Source organism: Cyprinodon variegatus, unplaced genomic scaffold (assembly GCF_000732505.1).
Source record: "Cyprinodon variegatus isolate N-32 unplaced genomic scaffold, C_variegatus-1.0 Scaffold109, whole genome shotgun sequence".
Classification (NCBI taxonomy): Eukaryota; Metazoa; Chordata; class Actinopteri; order Cyprinodontiformes; family Cyprinodontidae; genus Cyprinodon; species Cyprinodon variegatus.
Window position 1 is genome coordinate 657,802 of NW_015150562.1, and position 26,333 is coordinate 684,134.

At 37.5% G+C, this 26,333-nt stretch overlaps 1 protein-coding gene across 2 annotated transcripts in view; it reads right to left on the minus strand.

Moving 5' to 3' along the window:
• Positions 1-17,428, minus strand: part of LOC107084755 (gap junction gamma-1 protein-like) — a 47,530-nt gene extending 30,102 nt beyond the window's left edge. For both annotated transcript variants that reach the window (XM_015374752.1, XM_015374753.1), the window contains exon 1: positions 16,705-17,428. The gene's annotated coding sequence lies outside the window, so the exon portion shown is untranslated. The remainder of the gene's footprint in view (positions 1-16,704) is intronic.
• Positions 17,429-26,333: the final 8,905 nt, after the last annotated feature.

Consider the following 26,333-nt stretch of genomic DNA (forward strand, 5'->3'; position numbering starts at 1 on the left):
GAGCGAGCCAATCGTCCTACCTTCTGCATGGTTTAGGATGGCTCTTAATGTGGCAGAGCCTCAGCTTGAACGCGTAAATCAAAGGTTGGTCTGTAACTGTAGTATTTAGGGACCAGTGTAGGAATGGGCTCCAGTCTCTTTTGCTATGAGACTCTACTGAGGATCACAATAGTAGAGACACTGCCATTGAAGAACAGACTGATCAAAGACTAAGTGGTTGCAAATTTCAGAATCAAATTGCTGCAAAACAGAAAATTCTGCAATATTTCTCTTTGAGTTACAGGTAAATTTCAGAGTCGGAAACTGGGAAGAGGGGCACCTGAGAACAAGGACCCCCGCTTCAGGCCTGACATGCTAAGCTGCTGAATACTGGAGACAACTCATCCTTTTCCAAAACAGAGCTCTGGTAAAGTTAGGGAACAAGTTTCCAGCTAAATAATTTGAGTTTTTTTGGTTTTGATCATTTCATGTGTTTACTGTTGTGTAAAACTAGCTCACAAGATGGACTGAGTGTTACACTATACTGACATGTTTGAGCTGTTGTTTATAAAGCTAAAACAAGCTGTATTTCACTAAGGGTTTATACACCAATACAACGTTAACATTTATGTGTTTCCTCACATGCTCATTCCATTTGATCTCAGAAGGTTATGAAACAGGTAACTAATGATTATTGGTTTCTCATTAAATAAATAATCTAACAAAATATTACTTATCCAAATAACAAAAAAAATCACAGTTGACAGTTTTTCTGTCAAGTGAAAGATGTGAAAAAACAGAAAACGCTGAAATGGAAACACAAAGAGAAAGAGCAAGCGAACGAATGCAAATCTGCCAACTACATTAAGAATTGATTCAGAGTTCCAGCCAAATCCGGCAGATGGTGATTGAATGTAAACGGAAGCGAGCCATCAAATTTCCAGCAAAACTGTTTAAGGATGCAGGGAGGGAGGAGGTTGGGTGATGGAAAGAATGCCCATGAAAAGGGCCGTAAAGCTGCAATATGTTCTACCCTGCGGTCACGCTTGTTCCTGTGCAACTTTAATCATCCAATCAGACTTGCCAAGTGAACTGACAGGTCTGATTGCATGGAAATATTTTCAGCTCGTACTTATGATGGATTTAAATCCCAAGATGAAAGAAACCAAAATGCTTTAGTCATCGGAGCAGTCTGGATGCTGCCCAACCACAACATGCAAATAAGCAAAATGAGAAGAAACAAAATAGCGAAGGAGATTTTTTAAGCAACAAAAGAGACTTTGATGGCATTTTTAGGCACAAAACCCCTCATAAAAAAATTAGATGGGATAAGTTTGGGTCCAAAAATACATTAATGCCTCCAGGGCAAATCTGTTGTGCTGCCTTTGAGGCGAGACATCCAGTGAGCCACAGCAACCTTTTTAGTTCTTCTACATCACATTGGGGACCACACAGCAGCATGTTTACATCTGCCTGCAACATGTAGACAGAGTAAAGCCTCATTTTAAACCAAACCTGAAGCATTTGACTTTTATCCAGTCAAGCTAACTGTGTAATAATCCTTAAGGTCCATCAGTTGTGACACAACCAGTCATCTTACTGCATTCACCCATGCCTACCTAAATACACGGTGGTATTAATTCAATATATAGTGCTAGGATTTTTTCTTCCTAACCTAGTAATGACAAATGCATAAATGGATCCGCTGCTGCATCAAACGACTGAACTTTGTCACAAACTTTTCTTTTACATTAAGACCACTGCTTTACCAGAAAACAGAAGACGAGCTTTGGGAGGAAAATTAAGTATCAGAATGGACGAAAAGTAAAACTTTCATCTAGCTGCTACATGCTGAACAAAGTTGGATAAAAACACCATCTTTATGAAAAGATTTCAGCACAATGAAGGAATAAAAGACATTAATTAAAAAGACGAATATTAGAACATTAAAGGTATAGTGAGGATTTTAGAATTTTTTTTAAAAGAACCACCCTCTAAAAAAAAAAAATGCACATGCACAACCCTGTAAAAGCTCCTGAGAGGGAACGCCTATTAAAGATGTGGTGAGAGCATGCAGGAGCCCATTTCTCCTCATGCACGCTCTGTTTAAAAGTTGCTGTTTGCATCGCTCATACAAGCTCACTTTCCTTTAAGAAGAATTGCAATTTTTCCACTATGTCAGACTCAGCACCGGTAATAGAAAATAGCGACGAGCACGTAGGACGGCCTTACGTAAACATATCACCACAATGATTGACAATTAGGAGGATCAGTTATTTTGATGATCCATCCGGAAAAAGACATCCTCCAATATCAAATAGAAACATGTTTGCCTAGATGCTTAGAGAGAACAATATCTGACCTTGTTCTTTTTTATTTTGGTTAAAAAATAATTCATTTATACTAAAATGCTCAATATTACTTAAATTTCATTTGGAGAATAAAATACATAGAAATGCAGAGATGATAGATTAGGTTAAATGTAGCTGAGTGTACATCCAGTAAAAAAAACTGTCTGCTCCCTACAATCCCCACATATAGTCATCACTATCATTCTCTAAACAACCAAGCTCTTCACTTCAGTAAATCTTTAAGAAAACGGTGTGTCCTTAGGCTCTTAGAAAGGCTCAGTTCCCCCGAGACCTTGTCTGATTCAAGACAATTACGTGCAGCAGAAGCCTGAACCTAAACCTCACAGAACAAGGGGGGAAAACAGAAACAGCAGAGAGCTATTTAAAGTTAGGCCTTAAGCACTTCTGTCAAGTGAATCTGTTCTTTCTTTCTTTTTCTTTTTTTGTGTTCAGATAAAGAATCTCAGAACGTCAGCCCATGAGGCTATCATCTAGGCTACACTAGTGTGCATATGTGCTAGCACAACAGTGGTCAGGGGCTCAGATCATCCTGAGGCTGTGTCGTCATGCAAACCCACTCATGTATGAATGTTGTTTTGCTTAAACACGACTTCAGGAGCAGAGTCTGAGAGGGAAGGACAGCACAGGTCAGGGCTGTCCTGGGAGACACATCACGTGTCTGTGACGTAACAGGGAAGAACAAGTGCATCCTACCTTTTGGTCTTTAGGTGTACTAATGTCACAGCACCCAGAGGAAAGTTAGGGCTTACTCATGTACAGTCAAGCACTATCAGATTATTGAAACAGATTTTTCTGTAATTAACAATATAAGAAAAAAACTTAAAAGACAATAGTTGAGATATTTCTTTCTTTACTTCCAATTCTAGCTATAAAAATGTACTTAAAATAGATTCTGGGTTAAATACCCTTTAAATAGATGCTGTTTTTTCAACTAAGATTTTAAATCTACAAGGTTACTAAAAATGCCCAAATTAAAATCCACGTAGCCAAAGCGAATAGCTTAGCTTGCTACATAATTTGGTGGGCAGCTTCAGTGTAGTGAAGCCTCATTTAATGTAGGATAACAAAGCTTGACTCATTACATTTTTTAAGTAGCTTGGCCAACACTGTTATTGTGGCATTTCCTCTGTACATCACATCTATTACATTGGTTTCAAGTCTCTTTTAAGCACCTTATATTTGCAAAGAAATGGAAAACAAACTCAGATCATTTAGGCATCCTGAAAGACTGCAGAAAGGTTATGCTGACCAAAGTGAGACTTGGAAATTGTTAGAGAACTGGCTCTTTTGAAATCGATTTTGTTACGAGGGCTGACCTAAAGCAAACCTTTGCACATTACAGTATTAATGCTGAATTCTACCTGAATTTGTCATTTCTAGTATTTCCAATAATAAGTCTTGTCACTTGTGGTTTATCAACACAGTGGTCATTAGAAACAGACTGGGCTCACCAAGGGTTTGGCAATTAATTGCATCTGTAATATACAGTATTGTAATTGCAACTTAACCAAAAACTATTTTTAAATTGCATCGCCACTCAATTTTACATTCTGCATGGAAGAGAGAGATGCAGCTAGAGCACAGATCCAGGAATCCAAGTAGAAACAAGCACTTTCACACGCAGCAGGAACAGTAAAGTCAATGACAATAAACACTGGACAAGAAAGACTTCAAGGTCATGAAAACAATAATACCTAAAAGTGAAACATGCCTGTTGTTAGTGAAAAGGAAAATCAAAAGAAATTTGATTTGCTATACTACTTTAAAAAAAAAAAAAAAAGCAATTTTGATTTTTTTCTAAATCGTTTAGCCCTTGTCTGGCTACCTTTAAATTCCTCTGCTCTGACTTTGTCCTCAGCGGTGGATAAATCAAGTTATCACTATTGCTGTTTTCGTTGGAAAACTTGCAATGTGCTGATGTCTAAGTCCGGCTTTCAAACCTTATATCAACCACTATTTGGCAACTTTTCGAGCTCATCCATGGCTGTCTTTTTCATGATTTGTTATGATTTTTTATGTTATTTTTCAAAGATTTCTTGCAGTCAGATACGGAAAAAGATCAAACGCACACAAAAAAAATTTAACATTGACATTGAAACAGAAGAATTGTAAAAAAAAAAAAAAAAGAAATGTTCTCTTTAGAATTATTTTGATTATTCATTGTATATAATTTCAATGGCTCCAGGAAAGCTCTAGGTGAACTGACTCAGTGGTATGAAATCATATAAAGTCCCCATTATAAACAACTCTCTTGACCCCAGAGCATCTTAGTGTCTGGAGAACATGTTGTATATGGAACTAAAAATAACTTCTGTTGGCTTGACTCATTTGCTTTATCTAAATGTAATGTAAGGCAAGGCAATTTTATTTGTATAGAAAACTGGAATCAAATACGTTTCAGTTAAAAGTTTAAATAGAACAGATGTCAGGATGTGGATTTGACATGAACCACAAGACCTGAAAGTTCTAAAAGATTAATATAACAATAAACCTTTTTTGTGTTTTATTGCTAAGCTATGTGTTTATTTATAGGCCAACAGAAGGATTTTAAAGTCTATTTTATTAGATATGGAAAACCAATATAAGGACACTAGAACTAAGATGATGTGCTCTACTTTCTTGGACTTAGTGAGGACTCAGATAGCAGTGTTCTGGATCAGCTGAAGCTGGCTGTTTTTTTAGGAAGACCTGTGACAACACCATTGAAGAAACACATTTTCACTAAATCCTATTTAATACTTTAACCCTTGACATAGGATTAAAACTTGTCAAATGTTGCATCTGAAAATCTGAATTTGTTCTCTTCCCAGCTCTCTAGTCACTCCAGTAACATACCATGGCAATTTAAAGTTAAATCCTGCAGGTCAAATAATATCAGCACGTGGATTCCTTAGCATTCTGAGATTTTATTGAAGTCATTGAAAACCTTGACAAGGGCAGGCTCTGCATTGTGATGAGCACAGAGTCCTGACTGGAAGACAAGTCAAATCATAGAGGCTGGTAATTGTTTGGAAGATATTCAACAGTTAAAACTTTTTTTTTTTTTTTTTTTTTATACTGATGTATGGCAGATTTAAAATGGGCCTGTAAGTTTCCAGTTGTAATTTTTCTAAGTTTTTCTAATTCATCAGTTGTTTGATAACAGCTGTTTTTTATGCCTGAGGGAAATCACCCGCATGTAGGCTCCTGTAGTTTTTCACTTGGATGAAATTAATTGCTGAGAGCAAAAGTGAACTAAGGAAGATACGGTATGTGTGCAGCCTAGAAGGGGGGGGTGAGGTATTTTGAGTGGAACTGAAAGAAGGCATGACCTTCTCTCATTACTTCAAGTAGAAAACAAACATTAAAAAAACAGGAAACCTTGCCCAAAATGTCTTCTGCTCCACAGCCTGGCTTTCTTCAAATTTCTGCATAACACTGTATGTATGTGTGTGTATCGGGGGGGGAATTTGCCCTTTTGTGCATAGCAGAGTGTGCCGGGCGAGGCGATGACAGGGTGTCGGCCCAAGTCTGTGAACCTGGCTGTTCTGCTCAGCTCTGCCTGTGACAAAGAGCGAGGGGGACATCACCCGGCCGTAGCCATCCCAGCTGGACCAATCAGGCGTGAGCGCTCACAGCCATGCCGGCGTGTGCGTTCCTCCATGTGCAGCCCTGTGGCACAGATCTCCTTATGGAGACTCATCTGGTCTCAACATAATCTGCAGAAAACTGCAAGTCATTTTTGTTTTTAAGCATTCAACAACAAAAATTAACCTTTTTTTTGAAGAGTACTAGGGAAACTAGTTGATAAGGCATTGCAAGTAGAATCTCTAAATCTATATGTGATATTAAACTTGTATAATAAATATAGTTGAAACAAAATAACTATTGTTATCAATGCAATTATGATTTCATTGTTGCAGATGTGCCAAAACTATTTCTCAGGTGCCTAATTAAATATCACATAACATATCACATAGAAAAATAACATTTCTAGAAATATTAGTATTTAAACAAACCTATGTGGTAAATATGCTATGAATTTTGTTGAATTAAAATTGTGTATTACAATCAAAATAAAGTCCTGTCCAGACCTATATTGCCAAGGAATTCTTAAAACCACAAATGTATTCATGGTTTGTTTCAAGATCATCGTCTTTCTGTTAAAGTAGTCCTGGTAAAATTTTCCCTAAGCTTTCTGTCTGTCAAAAATCCTTTAAATTGTTCAGGCATTTGGTGCCCGGTAAATGTACCTGGCTGTGACAGCAGGAACATTGTGTCTTCTTTTAAATGTGAGAAAAATGGACAATTGGAGAATAATTTCAAAATCAGAATACTCAATAAATCCATGGCTTCAGGAAAGGATGTAGTTATAGGTGTTCGGTTTGGATGTGCATCTGAAAAACATGAAATGTAAAGAAAAAGCATACAAGTATATAAAAAAATAATATGGTTCAATCAGATTCACAGAAACAATAAGACCATGTTAAATATTCCAAGCTCTCTTCCATCCAATCAGACGGTTTGTTGTGATGGAGCAGTTGTAGATTTGATGGCCAGAGGTAGAAATGATTCCAGTGGTGTTCAGTGGTGCGTTACGGTGGAATAAAGCTTTCTCAGAACAAGCTCATGAATACGTGTCACGTTAATAAAACTATCATCTGCTGTTCTGAGACAGCTGCAATTTCTGCCATTTTCACCCTTAAATGGAAATAAAGGTAAATTAAACCTTCACTGAAATAATTGACTACTGCCTGCAATAATAGTGTGAAGTTTAATCACCTGCAAACGCATAAAAATAATTGTATCTTCATAAAAATGTAAAGAACAAAAATGGGTGACTTTTTGAGACATTAGTTTGAAGGTCTGTTCCATGATGGCACAAGGTCACCTACATGTAGTATCCATTTTTACTTGATGAGGCCATTGAATATCTTAATTTTTGTTTAAGCAATTCCATCAGTGTTCAGATTGAAAATCCCCCTAACATGACGGTACAATGTTCTCTACCCCAAAAAATAATTTTACCTACTAAAAAAAGGAGATTTTTTTTCTTAACTGTATTATAACACAAACCATAGAGATTATTCACATTCTGCAAACCAATTCAAAATGTGTTTTTCATTCACCCTTGACCAGACGCCCATACGGTGCCTTTTTTATTTGCATGACATGCTGCAGTGTTGCTAATACTGGCAGTAATGTGGAAGCCGATTATTAAACTGAAGGTGAAAAAGCAGAAGCAGAACAAATGCAGCTCCATCTTTTCACAAACAATGAATGAACAAAGTGATTCTCTAATTTTCTTTTTAAAGCAAAAAAAAAAAAAAGCTGCATTCATTGTATTACTGTAGAAAAAAGGAAGCTGATATTTATAGTGATTATTCACAACTTACAAAAGGCAGGGATTTATGTTTGCCATCTTGCCTTTGTTGCCTTATGAAGTATCTGAGTAAATCACAATCTAATAATACATTTATTTGAGGTATATTAAGCCAAAAGTGTATCTTGCTTTTTTATTTATTCATTTATCTTAATTGTTGCACATCTCTTAGTTTACCTTTTTTAGCTAAATAACTGAAGATGAGATGCTAAAGCTTTTATTGTAGCTGGTAAAGAATTACCAAAGTTCCTCGTATGAGCTCCAATAATAAGCTACAAAATTATTGCTGGTCTAATAAATGTGGTAAGGCAAAACAGGAAAAAGTTCCAGTAAAAGCATAAACAGTCATTTGAGCATAAAGTCAAATATTACCACATAGCTGCTGACCCCAGTAAACCGGAGACAAGGAAAGAAAAATGCCATGTCACCCGAGGTTGACGGTGAATGAAAGGCATCTCTCTGCCCTGATCTCTGTCACGTTGTAGCTCCGCCCTTCCACGCCAACCCAGGGGCAGTGGCATAAGACCTGTCACCCCAAATCAGGCCCCGCACCACGACAGCCGTGCTCATATGTAAATGTGTCAGCACGCACAGACTCATGAGCCTGACATATCGGTTTGAATATGCATGTGAGGCACTGTCTGTAGCGTAAACATGTCTGTGCACGCTGGCCCCAGTTCATCTGCATGTGCATGTTTCCGTGCACACAGCCTGAGCTGATTCGGGTGTGTAACAGTGACATTCCCGATGGGAAGGAGTCTCACGACTGTTTTCATTTGTTAGACTGTCCGTATCCCTTCATGACTACAAGCCGGGAGAAAGAAATGCCTGACTTCTGCCACACTAGTAGTATGTCCTCTCTCCTTGAACCTTCTTTACAGAAAGGTGGACTGTTTTCTTCTTTTGCAATACATGGCCATATTCATATTTAGTTTTCAAATGTAATTTAAACTAGAAGTGCAGTTAGGATTTTTGCATTATTTTAATTAAACCTTGTTTTTACAGCAAGCCAATTTTCCATACTTTTTCAGGCAAATGTATTTATGATTATGAAGCAAAATGCTAATTGTTACATGTACCCAGAATTTTGAGATAAGGCATTTCTGCTTTGCTTTACACAAGCAAACGTGTATTGCCCAACCATCGCATGCTGCAAAAAATACAGAAAACACAGATTCCATGAATCACAGGATTCCCTTTGTCAGATACAATCAGACTCTCCCCCCTCTGTGTTTTTTTGCAGTTAAAGACTTGGAGATCGTATGTGGCATCACAGCGGCACGTGCGTAGACACAAAAAGCAATGAGCCCATTTGTGAAGGGTCAGTGCCGACTGCAGGGCTCATTTTCTTGGGGAGTCATCCTGAGTCACAGAGAGTCCTCTTTTCCCCATCTTGTCATCTCCTAATATTATTTGGTCTGAGCTAAATATCAGGAAGGGTTTCACACTACGTCCAGTAAGCTGCTCATCGAATCACCAAATTAAAGAAACATGAGAAGATCAAAATTTCATTAAGTGTAGCTTTCACACTTTAAAGTTCATGAATTAAAAATTAGTTCAATATTTTAAACCCCACATTTTTTTTCTAAAGACATCTCAATAGCTAATTATTTTCATATCAGCCATCCAGAGGAGTTTAATTATTTAAAAAATTAAATTAAAAACTTAATTTATTAATCACAATAGCAGAAAATTACCATTTGCTGACACATGGAAAGTTCAATCACATCCTCCAAATCCATAAAATGTGTCGTCAGCGCTTTCACCACGCTCTGTCAGTGAAGCTGAAACTTTTTACAACAAAAGTAGGTGCGTTGAAACACACGCCTCAGTGTCTCCGGTTTACAGCCGATGACCTCTAACAACCTTAATCACTTGGTAATTACATGGAATGAGAGCAAAGCACCTTCCCTCTGCTGCTGCTGCTGCTTCAAAGTGGCTTATAGGAACTGGCAAGCAGAAAAACGCTGGGCAAAGCGCTGGGCGGCAAGCAGAGGGAATCCATACTAGTTGGCGGGGATAAATACACGGTTTTCCCTCAGAAAGAGACACTCCGAGGATTAAGCCTGGCTACGTGCTCCCGTCTGCTGAACAAGATATAAGCATAATACCTTGATGTTTCATGCTCGGCAAAGCCAGCTGAGAGATGTTGGAGGAGCAAAGGATGATCTCACTTCAAGTCTTAATGTTTCACGCATCACCTAGATCCCAGCGTTTCAAAATTTCACTACCTTTTGAGTCCAGGCCTCCCGCAGTGCTGATTGTTTACTCTGCAACGCACCTGCTTTTTTAATTTGTAAAAGCATTGATTTCTTCCAGAATTCGCATCCCACACTGAAAAAGAAAATGAATCCGTTTAGCAGAAATTGCTTCCTGTGTGCGTGACATTTTAAAAAAATAATCCTGCAGACATTTTTCTCAATAATAAGAAAAACTGTAGATAAATAGAAACAATTAACAAAAAGAATTCCCATAACAGCATTTAAGGTACAAAATATCACAACAACTGCACATATTCTGGAGATTTATGGAGATTTACCGTGTCTAATGGTACTATAATTTAAAAGCATATCCAGGCATTGTACATCCGACTTTTAAAGGTAAAAAATGTATGCAGCAGGTAACACTTTACAACTATTTTTGACAGAATAGATTTAGACATTGTGAGAATGGGGGTAAATTAGCTTTTAATTATTTACTTGAGAAAAATTAATAGATATAAAATGTACTTTGTACCCAGAATATGCTGTCGTCATTGCTTTTTACATTTCAAAAATGTAAAAAGCAATGACGGACGGGGGGCTTAGTAACATTGTTTTAGTGGAGCACACAACTACTACACAAGGTGCTACACAACAGAGGACGAGGGTGCTAACATATAAAGAAGTCAAAATTGAAACATTCATGCTTGAATAGAATTTGCAGTTGCAGCATCAGCTGTCAAGCATGGTGATGGCAGCATCATTCTTTGGGGTTGATGGAAGAAAGAGAACAATATTTTAACTATTTGTTTTTCACTTCAGTAAGTGGCTTATAGGAACTGGCAAGCAGAAAATCCCTAAAGCTGGATGTGCCTTGGAGCTTTGCTTCCTGTTCCTTTCCTGGGAAGAGATGACTGGGAATAACCACTTTAAATTAGACTTTCCAATGTATATGACTATAAAACCTGACGGCAGGTTTAATCAGACCAAAGATATGGCTTAAGTTACATATAGAGGGCCTTACCGGGCTCCCTACATCAGTAAAGGGCCCCAAATAACAGAAGCTTTTCATAGAAGTGCAGAGTCAGACCCTGCCACATCATTACATCACACACATATTGTTAGTAAATGGTGGGACATCACTGGCTCCAGCCATATTGAGATAACACAAGTTTATAGAACAAGAACAGTGTGATGCACACTGTCAGAGCTTTCTCTGATAACAGTTATTATCTCTGTCTTTGAATAAGCCGCAATATTTTAAAGTGTGAAACCTTGGGTCGAAAAACTATCTATACTAAACATGTAGGTAATATCTGGTTTTAATACAAATGTATGAATAACAAAGAATAATCCTCACAACTCCCCCTGAAAAGGTACAGTTTTTACAAGTAATTTAAAACACTAGACCAAAACATCCCCAGGTAGCAGGCTGAGTCAGATAACACCCATAATTGGGCCACCCCGGTGGATTACATGTCCAAAACCCATAATCAGGATAACAAAAAAAAGAGAAGGAAATAACCCTAATGTGCAGCGGCAAAGATCATAGAATCAATATTTAGCACTTCAGATCAACGGCTACAGGTTTTAAACATGAACACACCTGGGTGCTACGACAAGGTGATGACCTTAAGCACACATCAGAATTGGTTTTGGGTGCAAAAAAAAGAGGAAATTGTTCGATTTTTTGGGTGGCCATCCCAATGTCCAGACCTGACCAATTAATTATGTACTTGATTAACTATTCCTGAACAATGAATTTTATCAACTTAGCTATGAAGGCATGATATATATCCAGACAGAAAGGCAAATGATGCAAAATTGACCCTATTTGACCCTATGTATATATATATATATATATATATATATATATATATATATATATATATATATATATATATATATATATATATATATATATATATATATATATATATATATATATATATATATATATATATATATATATATAGCTTCTCATTCAAAGAGTTTTCTTACTATACTTAACAAAACAAGTTTGAAACAACTGAAAATATGTCTCATATTGTAGGTTCTTCAAAGTAGCCACCTTTTGCTTTGATGACTGCTTGGCACACTCTTAGCATTCTCTTGATGAGGTTCAAGAGGTAGTCACCTGAAATGGTTTTCCAACAGTTGAAGGAGTTCCCAGAGATGCCTTGCACTTGTTTGCCCTTTTGCCTTTACTCCATTCAGCTCACCGAAAAGAATCTCGATTGGGTTCAGGTCCGTTTATTGCAGAGGCCAGGTCATCTGGCACAGCACCCTAATCACTCTCCTTCTTGGTCAAATAGCCCTTACACAGCCTGGAGGTGTGTTTGGGGTCATTGTCCTTCTGAAAAATAAATGATGGTCCAACTAAACGCAAACAGGATGGAATAGCATGCCGCTGCAAGTTGCTGTGGTAGCCATGCTGGTTCAGTATGTCATGAAAATAAAGAAACTCTTTGATGACAAGGTGTGTCCAAACTTTTGCTCTGTACTGTGCCTTATGTTAAATGAAATTATAAAGCTCTTGATCTGATGTGCTGTTTCAAAAGTCCTTAAAGGAGATCTAATGCATCTTCGGTTTAATGGGCCATCACTAATCACAACCCCCACAGTGATTCTAGCTTTTAACTGCAAATTAAAAGCACAGCAGGCTAATGTACTGGACAATTTATATAATATTATTGATTTCCCATAAAAGACAGGTTGTTAGGATTTCAGCTAAAGGCAATCATGTCATGATCTGTAGGTCTTATAGTATGGGTTATATTTTATTCATGTCTTCTGGCTTCTTTTATTTGTTTATTGTATTCTATAGGTTCTGCCATACGCTGTCATTTTTACAAATTTGGATTTGCTGTATTAGTTTTATTTGCTCAGTGTGCCGGGTGTCAGTTTGACCTTTTAATTTAAATCCTCCCACCAAAACAATGAGGTAATCAGTTCTGTCTCCTCATTTTGCCTCTTGCTTTCCCCATAATGCATGCCTTCAGTATGTTGTCAGTCTCCAGGATCTCTGTCTCACTGTAAACATTATTTTATTAAATCTTCAACTCATGTTGCTTCCTAATCTGTGATTCGGTCCAGAAAATCAAACTCTGACAGATTAAGATAGATTCTAAAGTTATGAATAGAGTTTCATAGAGATTTTCTTTAAATCTGGCTCCACCTTCCATCCAGTATTTGCATTAATAATTAACATTACCAATCTAGAAGGTATTTTTCATGCTGCTAGACTTGAATTATTTGAATCAGCTACGTTGTCTTAGACTAACATATGAAGTTCAATTTCTGAAGACCACTGAAAGAAAAATAAATCTAAAATATCTTGTCAAATAGAAACATTGGATATACCTCAGCACAGCACAGTAAAGAGGCTATGTATCATTTCTAGGACATCCTTTGATCATTTAATAAACATCAATGCACAATTTATCACTCATATCCACAAGGTCAGGATTTTTATTTCATATTTTTTATCCTAAGGGATGCAGAAAATACCAAAAGAACTGCTCTAGTAGTAAAAGAGAAGAGGAGCGTAGTTTGAAGTTCAGGGTTATTTCTCAGCTGCCATACAGAATATGCTCCTCATTTCTCTCTCTCAGAGCTGCAGAGCAAAAGGGTTGACTTTTCCTCTTGTCTCCTATCACAAGAAGTGAAATAATGGTCTGTGTGGGGTGGGGTGGTGTAACAAGAGGGGAGGAGAGCTGGAGAAATAGACTGCCTCGCTAAATACTTTCACATACTGAAAATGTTAATGAGGAATCCAAGACTGTGAAATGCCAAAACTGCTGTCTCTTGATGGAAACTAAAATAGAGAGGGCAAACAGAGGTGGCAGCTTACCAAAAAAAAATGAAATTTAGCGCAAAAAAAAACACATTGCTTTGTACGCTTATACTGGGAATCACTCAGTGGCACTAAGAGGCTCCAAAATCCATCACAATGATTTCACATGTAGCAGGGATTTTCTGAAGCACAGAGGGAGAAACTCATTATGGTGGCTCATATCTGAGCTGTTGCTACTGTGGCACTGACAAATTGCTCCACACTGAAACCAACACGGCACATTTCAAAGAGACCGTTCCTCATTATGGTGAACAACTCCAGGTGTTGGCTGCTCCTCAACAGAAAAGGCAGTAAGTGGTGGAGAGTGTTTTTTTCTAATGTACTGAGATAATGACTGGAGCAAGAAATGGAAGGACGGACAGAGCCTTATTTGGTAAGTCCTAACGCGAAGCAAAAGAAAGTAAAAGGGCTACAGCGGAGTAAAGATGCAGGAGGCAAAGATTACATAACACATGAGCCAAACGGTGAGGCTTTTTAGGGTACATTTTATACTCTTTTTCCTTATTCACTCTTACTTACCTGTAATTTAATGATAACAATATGCTAAACATAAAATATAAGAACTGCATCAATATTAAGCATAAAAACAGATCAAGGGCAAACAATGATAAAATGCTTAACAATGGCACAACGGCACACTGATCGCACAGAATAAGCAACTTTAAACAGGCGTGATCTTCCATAAAGAGTCAGAACCAGGGATGCATTGTGGGAAAGAAGTCCAAAAATGTGGAGCTATGCTAGAGCAGCGCTTTGGACCCCATGGTTTACTAACAGGAAAGAGGTGTGAAGAAAAGAAAAAGGATGAAGAAGAGCAAAGAGTTGAGACAGACGCATGATTGCAAATAAGATGAGTGAGATTAGGAGGGAAACCTTCAGATTATAGTGATATTTGATGGGTAATCAAATAAGATGTTTAAAAGTTCTGGAATTGACCCAGAAATGTGCGTTACGGACAAGTTAAAGTTTGTAAAGTGTTTTGTTAAGAAGATCAGAAAGTAGAGAGTTATGTTGATCTAATGGATAGATGACGAGCATGTTGATGAGGAAAGCTCCAGTGGTGGATGTAAGAAATGTACGGAGAATGTTAAGGTTTAGAAGGGATACAATATAAGGTTGTTTATATGGTGTTCTATAGACAGACAGCTGTTGAAGGTGAGGCTGCTACATCTGGTCACAATGGACAGCAAGGAAACATTTTTTTTATTTAGTTTGAGGAACTTAATGAATGGGGGATTATGGGCTTAAAGAAGAATTGTGCATTTGGGTGTCATCTGCATAACAATGTAAGTTATGATCAAGTTGCCTTAACCCTTTAAAGTCTGGACCATGAAATAATAGATTGAACATTTTATTCATTGAACTTTCTGACAAATGAAAGAGAAAAAAACATAAATTTGTATTATTTATTTAGATCACTTATTATCTAAATAAATGAGGTCATTTATATGCATACATTTTATACATAAGGCCTTTCTGTTTAATCTTTTATAGATTTTCTGTGTCTGATTGTGTAATTCTGGGATTTCATGAACAAAAGTATCACACTGATAATGCAGATGTCTCAAAAACTCATGTGCCAAATATGATATGATGAAAATCGACACATTTAGCATATTTTACAATCCAATCCGATTTTACTTTCTTTATATTGAAGGGATGCAAATGAATAATAATTTTGAAAATATTCAATCTTTCTTGGATTTGTGGCATATTTTTCCATAAAGGCTCATTTTCAAGAAGTGATCAGAATCAGCCAATTGTCCCCAACTTGATGATCAAACTGATTTCTTTTCCACCTTTGACTTATTAAACAATTCAAAACTAAGAAATCAATCAATTTTTTGATTTGGAAAATGCTTCAGCTATCCTGGTTGGGTCATATGCTTTGATGCATAAATGGAAATAGTCTTATAATCATTCTAATCAAAACTATTAAAGAACCTGCAGCAAATGTTGCTTCTTCTATGTGCTTAAAATGAATAACAGTGAATTTTGCACGTCACACCTAAAAGGATGATTGCTTTTCCACCTTTATAAAAACATTAGATTAAAGGATTTGTTTATTTCCAGAACTATGACTAAAAAGCTTACAGTAAATAATCCAAATTACAAACAGACTTTATAAGCTGCCAACATTTTTTTTTGTAGATGTTGCTAAATTATCTCAGTATTTAAATAAAGATCTGCAAGTTTGTCATAATTCATCATCATTTCAATCAGAATCCCCTTTCACTTTGTTAGGAAATGCTTTCCAGCGCTTGTTAGATCATAAATTATAAATCAAAAGCATGTGTTTATGTGTAAAGATATTCTGAACACTGAGATTTATGAAAACATACAGGAACCAAATCCCTGCACGTCCTTTATCTCCACACTGCAAAAAATATAAATGTAAATAAGTCATTTTTCTTAAAATAAGTGCGTTGAGCTGGAAAGGGATATAATATGCCAAATGGACAAGAAAATTTGCATTTAAAATAAGAAAAAGCCATTGCATTGTCTTATTTCAAGTGCATATTATCTAATTATTTTATTTTAAGAGTAAAAATACTCATTCTGTTGGCAAATCATCTTATTTACCTGCTTAAATTAAGGGTAAATACAATTAATTTAAGACATTTTTACTAATTTCTAGATCATTTTTGCAGTGCATGTTCCTTCTGCTGAAATAAGTAAGCAGTTTGACTTTTAAAGTGACTTTCAAAAGTGATGAACAAGAATCAGATGCTTCCTTGTCTATTTGTTTTCCTATTGTTTTTCCTAGTTATTGATAACAGTTAGGTTTCAGGTATTTTAGAAACGTTCATGTTGTTGCAGTTGGACAGTCTGTGCGTTCTGGTGCGCCTTTGACCCTGACTTTCCCCCTCATCCCCCACTGGATTAGGCTGGGTAATATTTCAGTAAATTTGTGAATAAAGGGTGATTTCTTACCGCTATGCGAGTCTGTGAAGATGCTTTAGGGTATAAGACGTTTCTTTGTCTGGGGACGAAGGGAAGGACGTGTTGGACTGGCCGTAGATTCTTCCCTGATGTTTCTCCTGACAGGAGGAACCAGCTGGATGTTTCTCTGATGGCTTCTCAAACGCTCACTTCACAGCATCACTACGAGGCGTGCGTAGGCAGGCTTTGTCCATGTGTTCGCTCCTCAGTCGAGCTGAATGTCGATGAAAACTATGTGGTCTGCTGCGTAAAACCGGTGCCAAGATCCCTGCGGGCCCGTTCCGTTACAATGAGAGGAGACAATAGTCTGGTCATTTTGGTAGCGATCCTCCTGCTAAAACGGCCGAATTAGAAGCGAGTCTCTGGCGCTCCTTTCTTCACATCTCTGTGGCTGCCTGGATCGGGAATTGAAGGATAAATATGTCAGTGGCTCACATGGCTCCGGCGCTGCCTTTCGGGTCCCTCATCTTGCAGGAGTGGTTAGCAGTTGCAGATCTGTTGATCAGTCGGAGGTTGATCCGGGCCGCACAGCCTCAAACATCTGTCTGCTGATCGGGGAGCTCGGTGACTGACAGCTGGATCCTCTCAGTGGAAGCCCGTCGACCCTTCGGTTTGCAGGGAGCGGTGGGTGAAAAAAAAAGATGATGTTGCGCGTACGCGCGTTTGGCAGTGCGCGCACCCGACAGGTCACATATTTTGGGTCCTTAAACATCTGCTTCAAAACGAGATCCGGTGTTAAAATAGCGTCAGACTGCAAAGGCATCACACAAACAGCTGCTGACACTATTTATTAAACTATGTGTAACACATGGGCGGTTCTAGACAGGGGCCAACGGGGGCCAGTGGCCCTGTAGATCATTTCCTGGCCCCTGCTATGGCCCCTGTACTGAAGACATAAAACTCAAAGAAATTCTAATGATGATATGCGACATGATTACTGATAGGTACTTTGGATCTATTTCATTTTTTTCTTTACAAATTCTGTTTTACTAATTATTCAAAAACAATAAGGTGATAGCTTCAGTGGTACTGAGATAGAATCCCAGTTTTCATCTGCTAAATGTTTTTTTTTTTTTTTCAAATCAAATTGCTCTAATTTTTACGGCCGAATTTATCAGTTTTTTTTTTTTTTTGTTCTAATTCAGATTTTATAGAAAACGGTAATTTTATATGTAAAATTCCTAAATTATGAATGTATATAGACCTAATAAGAAATAGAATTTCAATTAAAACTAATTGAATAGAAATTTTACTTCATGCAGCTATCTTAATATACTTGAATCCCTTGCCCTGTTTTTTTTATTTCATGCTTTTCTGGGCCCCCATAAAAACCCTCTGGCCCTCTCCTGGCCCCCTGAAACATTTGGTCTAGAACCACCACTGAATGTGTTACTTTATAGGTGGTAATATTTAGTAATGTCTCCATTAAAATCGCTGTGGCTATAATCATCTTCATAAAACGCTAAAGTAAGCATAGTCATTCCCTTTAACATTTGCACATTTGATCACATTATACTGTAGCTACAAACATTTTGAGAGAATAAAAGATTCTAAATGTATTTTTTTTTAATAAAACACTTAAAAAGCCTGGCATGAATGTTTGAACCCCCTCGGTCCTGACACCACTAAATAAAATTAACTTTTTTGGCCTTAGTCTTTTTAGAGAACAATTGCGCCTAAACAGGTGGCACATACATACACATATAAAGTCCTATATATGAAACTGGAGAAAAAAAAATAAAATAACTGAGAACTAGTACAAGCAACTATCAACAGTCACATGACTGCTTTTCTAAAGTTATTTTTGCAACCTAAGCGATGGCACCCTGGCCAGGCATATCTCCCACACTGAACACCAATGAGGAATAAAGGTGTGTATGGTTTAGTAAAAGATAATATGCGCCTGTAGAATACCTCACTAAGCTGTGTTCAAAGTATATTTTGAAAATTGAAAATATAAGGCACAAACCTGCTGAAAACAGCCATCAAACAGCTCAAATTAGCCAAGAAACCAGGTGGGCCATGGTAACTGGAGGAGCTGCAGAGATCCAAGGCTCATGTGCGAGACTGAATAAGACAACCCTTAATTGCAAACTTTACAATTTTGACAAAAATAAAACAATTTTTTTTTTCTTTTTTTTTTTTTATCCATAAGTCCACTTCTAAGTTATCATTAAGCTGATTAACGGACGCACCAAACATAAGACAGAGAGAGCTTAGTGAGATGAGTGAGAGAAACATGGTGATGGCTGAGGACAACTGTAATCAGCAGGGTCTGGGAAGCTGCTTTAAGGAAACATATATGGATAGAGAAAAAGTTAGAGGTCATAAAAAAGTTTATACTCTGACAGGACTTTAACTTCAAGCAGGGCAGCAACCCTAAACAAATTACAACAATTAAGATCAAAGCAAATTCCTGAGTTAGACCGACCCAGGATAAGTTCAGACCTACTTGAGAATCTGTATTAGCTCTTGAAATGCTTTTTACAAACACAAGTCTGTTTGACAATAAGCAGTTCTGTAGAGAATAAGTGAAAAAAAATAAATACAAGAAAAACAATATATGTGTGCAAAACTGGTAGAGCCACACCGTAAGTGCTGCAGAAAACGCCACAAAAGCGTTTTTTCCTGAAAAGCTTAGAGCAAAAAATGCTAATTTACTTTTTTTTGTAATTTAAGTTTTTTATTTAAACAATCAAACAAATACGTTACAAAGCTTATATGGTATAATATGCAGAAAATAAAAGCTTACAACAGACGGTCAGACAATTAAAGTAAAAATAAAAGGTGCTCCTGGATGGTAAAGGGGGGGGATTGTAACAGCATATGAAATATATATGCATTTAACACGCACATGTATCTTAACATAGAAATATTATAATAAAAAGGTCGAAAACATGCTCATTTACATGATGAGATCTACAAAACACTACAGAGAACAATAATTATTTGTTTTAATTTTTTCTGCAAAAGCAATAATTTGGGTTTTCTGGGCCAAGGAAGATAAATAGCGACCTGATCTGATGAGTGAAAAAAACTGGACATCAACTATCTCTAGCTGAGGCCTAGAATCATACAAAATAAACCAGTTATATTGACTTTCTTCACCAGATCCAAAAATCAGCCACCAGAAATCACTTTTTAATTCAATGTTATTTTTATGATCATTTAAGGACCTCACTGTTGGGGTTTCATAGCTCCCAATAGGGTGCATTTGGTAAGTAATGGCTCAAAATATTTGCTAGAAAATGATCCATCACAGGATTTCTTTTTTTAAAATGCCCGAAGCCAGCAGGAGCCTTCGGGAAACAATGTCTAATATGATCAAAAACATCTCCTGCTGAGAAACTAGTTAAAGGACTTGGATCAGTCAAGGTACTTAAGCTGCTCAGTCTGAGCGAGGGCCTTCATATGGTCTAAATGTGCTTCCACCCAAGGCCTCAAGCGGCGGGACACATATGCCTCATTTGGCAAATTGAAACCGCTGGTTGTTTTGAGTTTGCAGCTTGATTGTTCTGAAGCACAAGTTCATCCAACCCCCTCTGTGATTCTGTAGCCATCCATGCATGTCCTGTCTAAATCACTTTACAGGCTACATTCTGGAGAAAACTTAATTCTGAGTCCTCTTATGTAATAACAAGCGATATGATTCAGTGCTGTAGATCCTTCGGGTGACCAAGTGGGAAAAAGTCACACAGTCATAAGGTTGTGCAATTTCTTAGTGAGCATGTGTGCAAGTGAAAGTGCCTGCACACAAACCTCGACCTTGCCAGATCTCACATGGTGACAGACCTTCTGCAAAGAAAATAACAACATGTTATGCAATGGTTTTCTGTGAGAATGACAGGAAGGTTGCACTGGGGGAAGGTTAAGGAATAGGTGGGAGTCAAGATTAGGGCGATATTTAATTATCTTTTTGGAAGTGGATCAATATTTTACAGCACCTTTTCCATTCCAGAAAAAAACAAAAAATAATAATTGGAACATTGTGAAAAATATTTGGTGCTCTATAGAATGCTTCTGTTGTCACATTCAAATGTTTAAAATAATACAAATATAACATAAGCAATCAAAATGAAAAAGGAATTTTAAACCAACTTTGACCTCATGAGAAAGTGCTAAGAAGTGATTAGTGATTACATCTGCCATCAAATATTTCAACCTGGTGAGTTGAAAATAGCAAAGTTAAATTTTTTTTATGTTGAGTTTTTTCAGTACTAGTGGCTCGTTATTGGAAAGAAGGCTGACAGGAAATGGGGTATAAGACTGAAGGAGAGATATGGAGCAAAGGACCATAGGCCGGATTCAAACCCGGATCGGCCGCGTCAAGGACTAGGGCCTCTGTACATACTTTTGCTTTTCGGTACTTTTCTGAAGAACAGCCAGAAAAATGTTTTATTTAATTCAATTTCTATATACAGGTTCCACAGTCAGATTGCTTCAAAGTTTTCTATCTAAGGAAAACCAGCTGGTTGTGCAGACTCATTAACTCTGCAATCGCTCAAACTGAGCATGCATGTCGCGACAGTGGAGAGGAAACTCACTTTTAACAGGAAGAAACCTCCAAAGCTCAGTTGAGCGGCCATCTGCCGAAGCTGACTGTGGTTCAAGGAGACAGAAGCAAATATTTAGATAGTGACATAATTTAAATAAGTTAGTACTCGAGCCCTGGCAGAAGACTTTCATGCTGTGAATCAACATGTGCTTGGACGAGTCACTTAGAAAAGGATTAGAGTAATTTTCCAGGGGGGGGGGCTCGGATACTGGTGATGGAATGAGCCAGAGGATGAGTGGGACTCTGAATAGACTGAGAGTGAGGGAGGGAGGTGATGGGGTGGAGATGGGTGAAAGTTTGCTTGCGTGCGGGAGAGAGAAGTTAGGCCAGGAGCTAAATGAAGAGGATCTTGAAAGATGTTTAGCTTCGAAGAAGGTGTGGCCCCCAAGATGATTGACTGGAGCTGAACGAGGGACGTCACAGGTGGTTCAGGTGAAGCAGTAAGAGATCCTGGGATAACCCACAAATATGCAATGTTTGCCCTTATTCCTATTTTTGAATGAGGAAAACTGATCTTGAACTGAACTGATCTCCAGTTCTTCAGGTACTGATCTGGATACTTTTGTGGCCTCCTATTGTGTAAAAAACAAAAACATAGCAGGATGGCCCCATCTGAGGAGGTTCACCACTCCTCCATTTTTTCTCCATTTGTAGAGAATGGCTCTCAATGCAGTTTGTCGATATCCTAAATTTTAGAAAGATCACTGCAAACCTCATTCCAGACAGAAATAGATGAGAATGTCTTGGTTGCTTATCTGGTCAGATTCTATCTAAACACATTTAAGAGCCTGTGCTGTCAGACTGATCCTACGTTATTTACGGTAAGTGATTTCTCCATTCTGTGCTTCAGTCAGTAATCAGGCCTGAGTAGAGCTTGTGAAATAAAACAAAAAAGATTAGATTAATGACAGTTAATGAAGGTGATCGGAAATGGGCTGCACTTATATGGTGCTTTTTTAAGTCAGGGGACTCCAAAGCTCTTCATACCACAATCAGTTATTCACACACATTCACATGGTGAATGATGGTGAGTGGTCAGCTACATTGGAGCCACAGCTGCCCTGGGAAGTTGCCATATTGGTGCAACTGGGCCCTCTGACCAGCGACAGAAAAACAGAAGACAACTATTTTATATAAAGCCAGCTGGCCTTGATATCTTTTCCATTCTGTGATATTAACTTTTTTTTCATGATATTATTCCTTGAAGACAAAAACCAAAAAAATAAATTTTCAGGGAACAAACATGTAAATTTCTTATAAATGTAAATCTTAACATAGTTGATTTTGAAAGAAAACTGAACTGAAAAAAGTTGCCCCACCAAGATGATATGAAACATGGCAAACATAAATCTATTTTTTTTTACTGCATTGCTTGATCCATTTCACTCTCAAAATCTTTACAAATCTTCACTGGACCCTTTATGTATTAAAATGAGGTGGTTAAATGGCAGAAGTGCAGAACTATGTTAAAATCCTCCCAATTCCTTCTTTTAAGTTGTTTAAATCATTTCTTCCATTGCAGTTGGTGTAGTCATGAGATTGTTTGTCAGATGACTAAACACTATTCATCTCCACTAAGCCTTCAGAGCTATTAATGATCCATGGCTGTGTTTTCACTGTTAGTAGACGATTTGCATGCAACCTAGCCTTGCTGAACTGCCTGCCACTGGAGATTCCAGAGCAAAAGATTTGTACATGATGTTAGGAGGAAGAGACAAGTGTGACTGAGTCACCGACACACGGCAGAGCCACTGAGGTTCATGGTTGCAGAGAGACAGGGCAGAACACATGAACTCAAGAAATGCAAATACACTGCAGGGGAAGGTGACAGATGAGGTGCTTGGGAGAAAGCTGCAAAGGAAACGGAGGAAGTTGCCCCAAGCAGGCCATGTACCACAGTCTGCGTCTGCCTATATTTAGCACAAGGGCCACAGATTGTAACGAGAGCTCCAGGGCCTTGTGTTCAGACTGGCAAGAACTGCTGCCATACATATCTGCACCCGGGGCCAGACCCGGGTTCAGGGCAGCAAAAGGGAAAAAGCAGAAAAAGCACACTAACTCAAAACATGTGCAAAGCTCAATACCCTCTAATGGAGCAGATGTGTGACAGGATGCAAACCCTGAAGGACCACCACATGTCCATTACCCGATCAGAGCAGAGACTTAGCTGCTTGTCTAGTTTGGGCTTTGGTGATCACGAATTCCTTAGTCTTTGCGGTTGCCTTTCCCCTCAGCGTTTGGAAAAGGGCAGAACAGCCCCATCTACCCATTTTTGCTGAAAAATAAATCACTTGTCTTGCTGGACGGGATTGACATTCAACGCAAATGTCAAAAGTCGCTCAAGTCATATTTGACTCTTCCTGCTTGCTTTCTAACCTTCCCCATCTACAACACCTCCAGGTCTGCTGCAGGGGGGGGATTGTCAGCGGTGAGTGATGAGGGACTGAGCTTCTCAGACAGCGCAGTCTTCTGTAGGTGTGACAAAGACGTAAATCGCTTTCTATCCCGAAGTGCAGTAAAAAGATGGTCAAAGGAGAGATTAAAGAGGGAGCGGTCAATATACAGCAGCTTGGCTTAAATGCTTTTGCCCTGCAGGGTCCATCTTTTATCAGAGATACTGACTGTGGTCAGTTTCTGCAAAAGTAGTAGCTCTGGTGCAGCATTAGTCATTTTTTTGCTGTGCAATTCTTTGGCTGGACTTTTACTTTAATACTCAACTTTTAGCAAGAGAAAAAAAAAAACTTGCTGAGCTGTAAGCAGATTTCCAAACCAACAGTCAGAAAGCAATATCTTTTATGTTTGGAAACCTGTGGATAAATCTGTACAGGGGAATTTAATTCAACTTTATTTTTAAGGTAGATTAAAACAACCAAGACCAAACTGCATCATAAAGTAACACTTTAAGAGTTAAATTTGACACCAAACCAAGTGCATTTGGTCCCAATCTGAATTAGTGTTAAATCAACTCTCTACGTAATGTATATCTCACACCAATTGTTGTTGTAATAACTTTAAAAGAGTCAATGTACTTTTACATTTCATAGTTAACACTGTGGAATTGAAATAGTAAGATGAACATTATGTTGACAATTAATTTAACGCTAATTTAGAGTGGGACCAAATGCACTCGGATTGGTGTTAAATCAACTCTTCAAGTGTTACTTTAATACTGCAAAATGTACTTATTAAAATAGAACACAATAGTAACTCATAAAATTACCTAATCTTATGACAATCTCAATGAAAGCATTTAAATTATCTGAACAATACGAATGTAGAAATAAGATATAAAACCCCCTAATAAGGTGTCAAAGGGCAGGTTGAACAGAGATGATAGCTGTCTAATATCCAAGAACAGATCTTACTGCAGTTTAGAAGCCCCTAAGCTAAACTATTCTCTGATAAACAAAGATGAAGAACAAACACAAAGGTGTGTCCGCAACAGGAAGTGCAGCATCGTTGCTTTTAAACGCACTGATTATCAGATGTGACCAACACTGTGGAGCAGGAATTTATTTTGGCAGTTTGCCTGTATGGACTTTATATTTAACACGATATGAAGAAGAGACAAAAGCTATAGGGTTCCATGGCTCACCTCCCAATGAAAAATGGAAATCAAATTATCATCAAATAAAAAAGATACAAGTAGAAACCTTTCAGTTGCTTTAATTGGCAGTACAGTAGGTTGAGTTAAATTAAATAAACTTAATAAGTAGGTTTTGTTTCTAAAAGAAAGCAAAACTTAGGTTTGTTGCATGGCTGAGCTTGAAGATACCGTAGTGGCATAAACACAAAGCACGGCGGTAGAGGGGTGATAATGTGGGCTGCTCCAAATAACTCTACTGCCACATGTGAGGCCATTGGTCTGCCTTTCTGTTGACCTAAACAGAATTATGAATCCTAGACACAACAGCACTAAATGTACAATAGAATCACTGAAAAGATTCTAGAATCACCCAAAACTTAAACTCTGGAGTAGGACATCAGTAGAGCTGCGCTGAAATGAGTGTCACCATACTATTAGATAGACGAAATAAAGAAAGAAAAGAAAAATATCATGCAGTAAATAAGTGCTTTAATTTCTGATGGTAGATATTTTTTTTTATTTCTATTCTCTCTAACAGCTAACAGTGATAAATGGTTCTTTTTTATATTGGCATATTCAAAACTTTTGAGTCATTTCTTTCATTAACTTTTGCATACTCATTTACATGCTTTCTATTCTGCTCTAAATTTATCAAAACAAGAATGCATTCATTGTTTTTTTAGGCATTTTTAGTATGCATGTTATGTTGCACTACACACAGTTAAGGGCATTCTGTCCAGACGTATTTGTGTCAGAAAAACTATTCACTGGTTAAAGGTGCATCCTGTTAAATTTTTAGTCAAATCTTCAACATGGCTTATAATTAAAATAAAATTAATTTACATATTTTAAATAGATCATAAAAATCTTACTCTTTTAGTAACTTAATTAAATGTTGAATATATGAAACATTTAGCTGACAAGACTTAAGCCTTACCTTTCCGCCTTAGTTCACCGTTCAACAGCTGGACGGTCAGTCAACGTCTACCTTGTCCCCAAAACTGATCACTTTGGACACAACTTTTTGCACTCAAAGCCATGGAAAATGTTTATTCAAAGTAAGAAAGGAATAAAAAAAAATTACCTTAGAAAGGCAGAAATATCTTTAAAACAAGATGCTTATTAAAATTTAAAACACAAAAAAAACTAAAAAAAACACACAAAAAAAAATCTTTTCAAAATGACCAGTAACACCATATAAAGCATGCTCCACTTTCATTCTTTGAGGCAAAATTTAGCCTCACATGAGACCAACCATGTCCAGACATTTAATTCATTTTTTTCTCTCTCTAAATTGCTATATTTCCACACAATGTAATCAGGACTATGGGGTTACTTTTATATATTGAAAGACGAAACAGAAAAATGGCTTTTGACCAGTGCTGCAAAAACCGGACTTTCTAACCTTGATCAGAACAAAAACAAAGGTTCAAGTGATTCCTAATGTTTATAAAATAATAGGTCAACCATGATGGATCA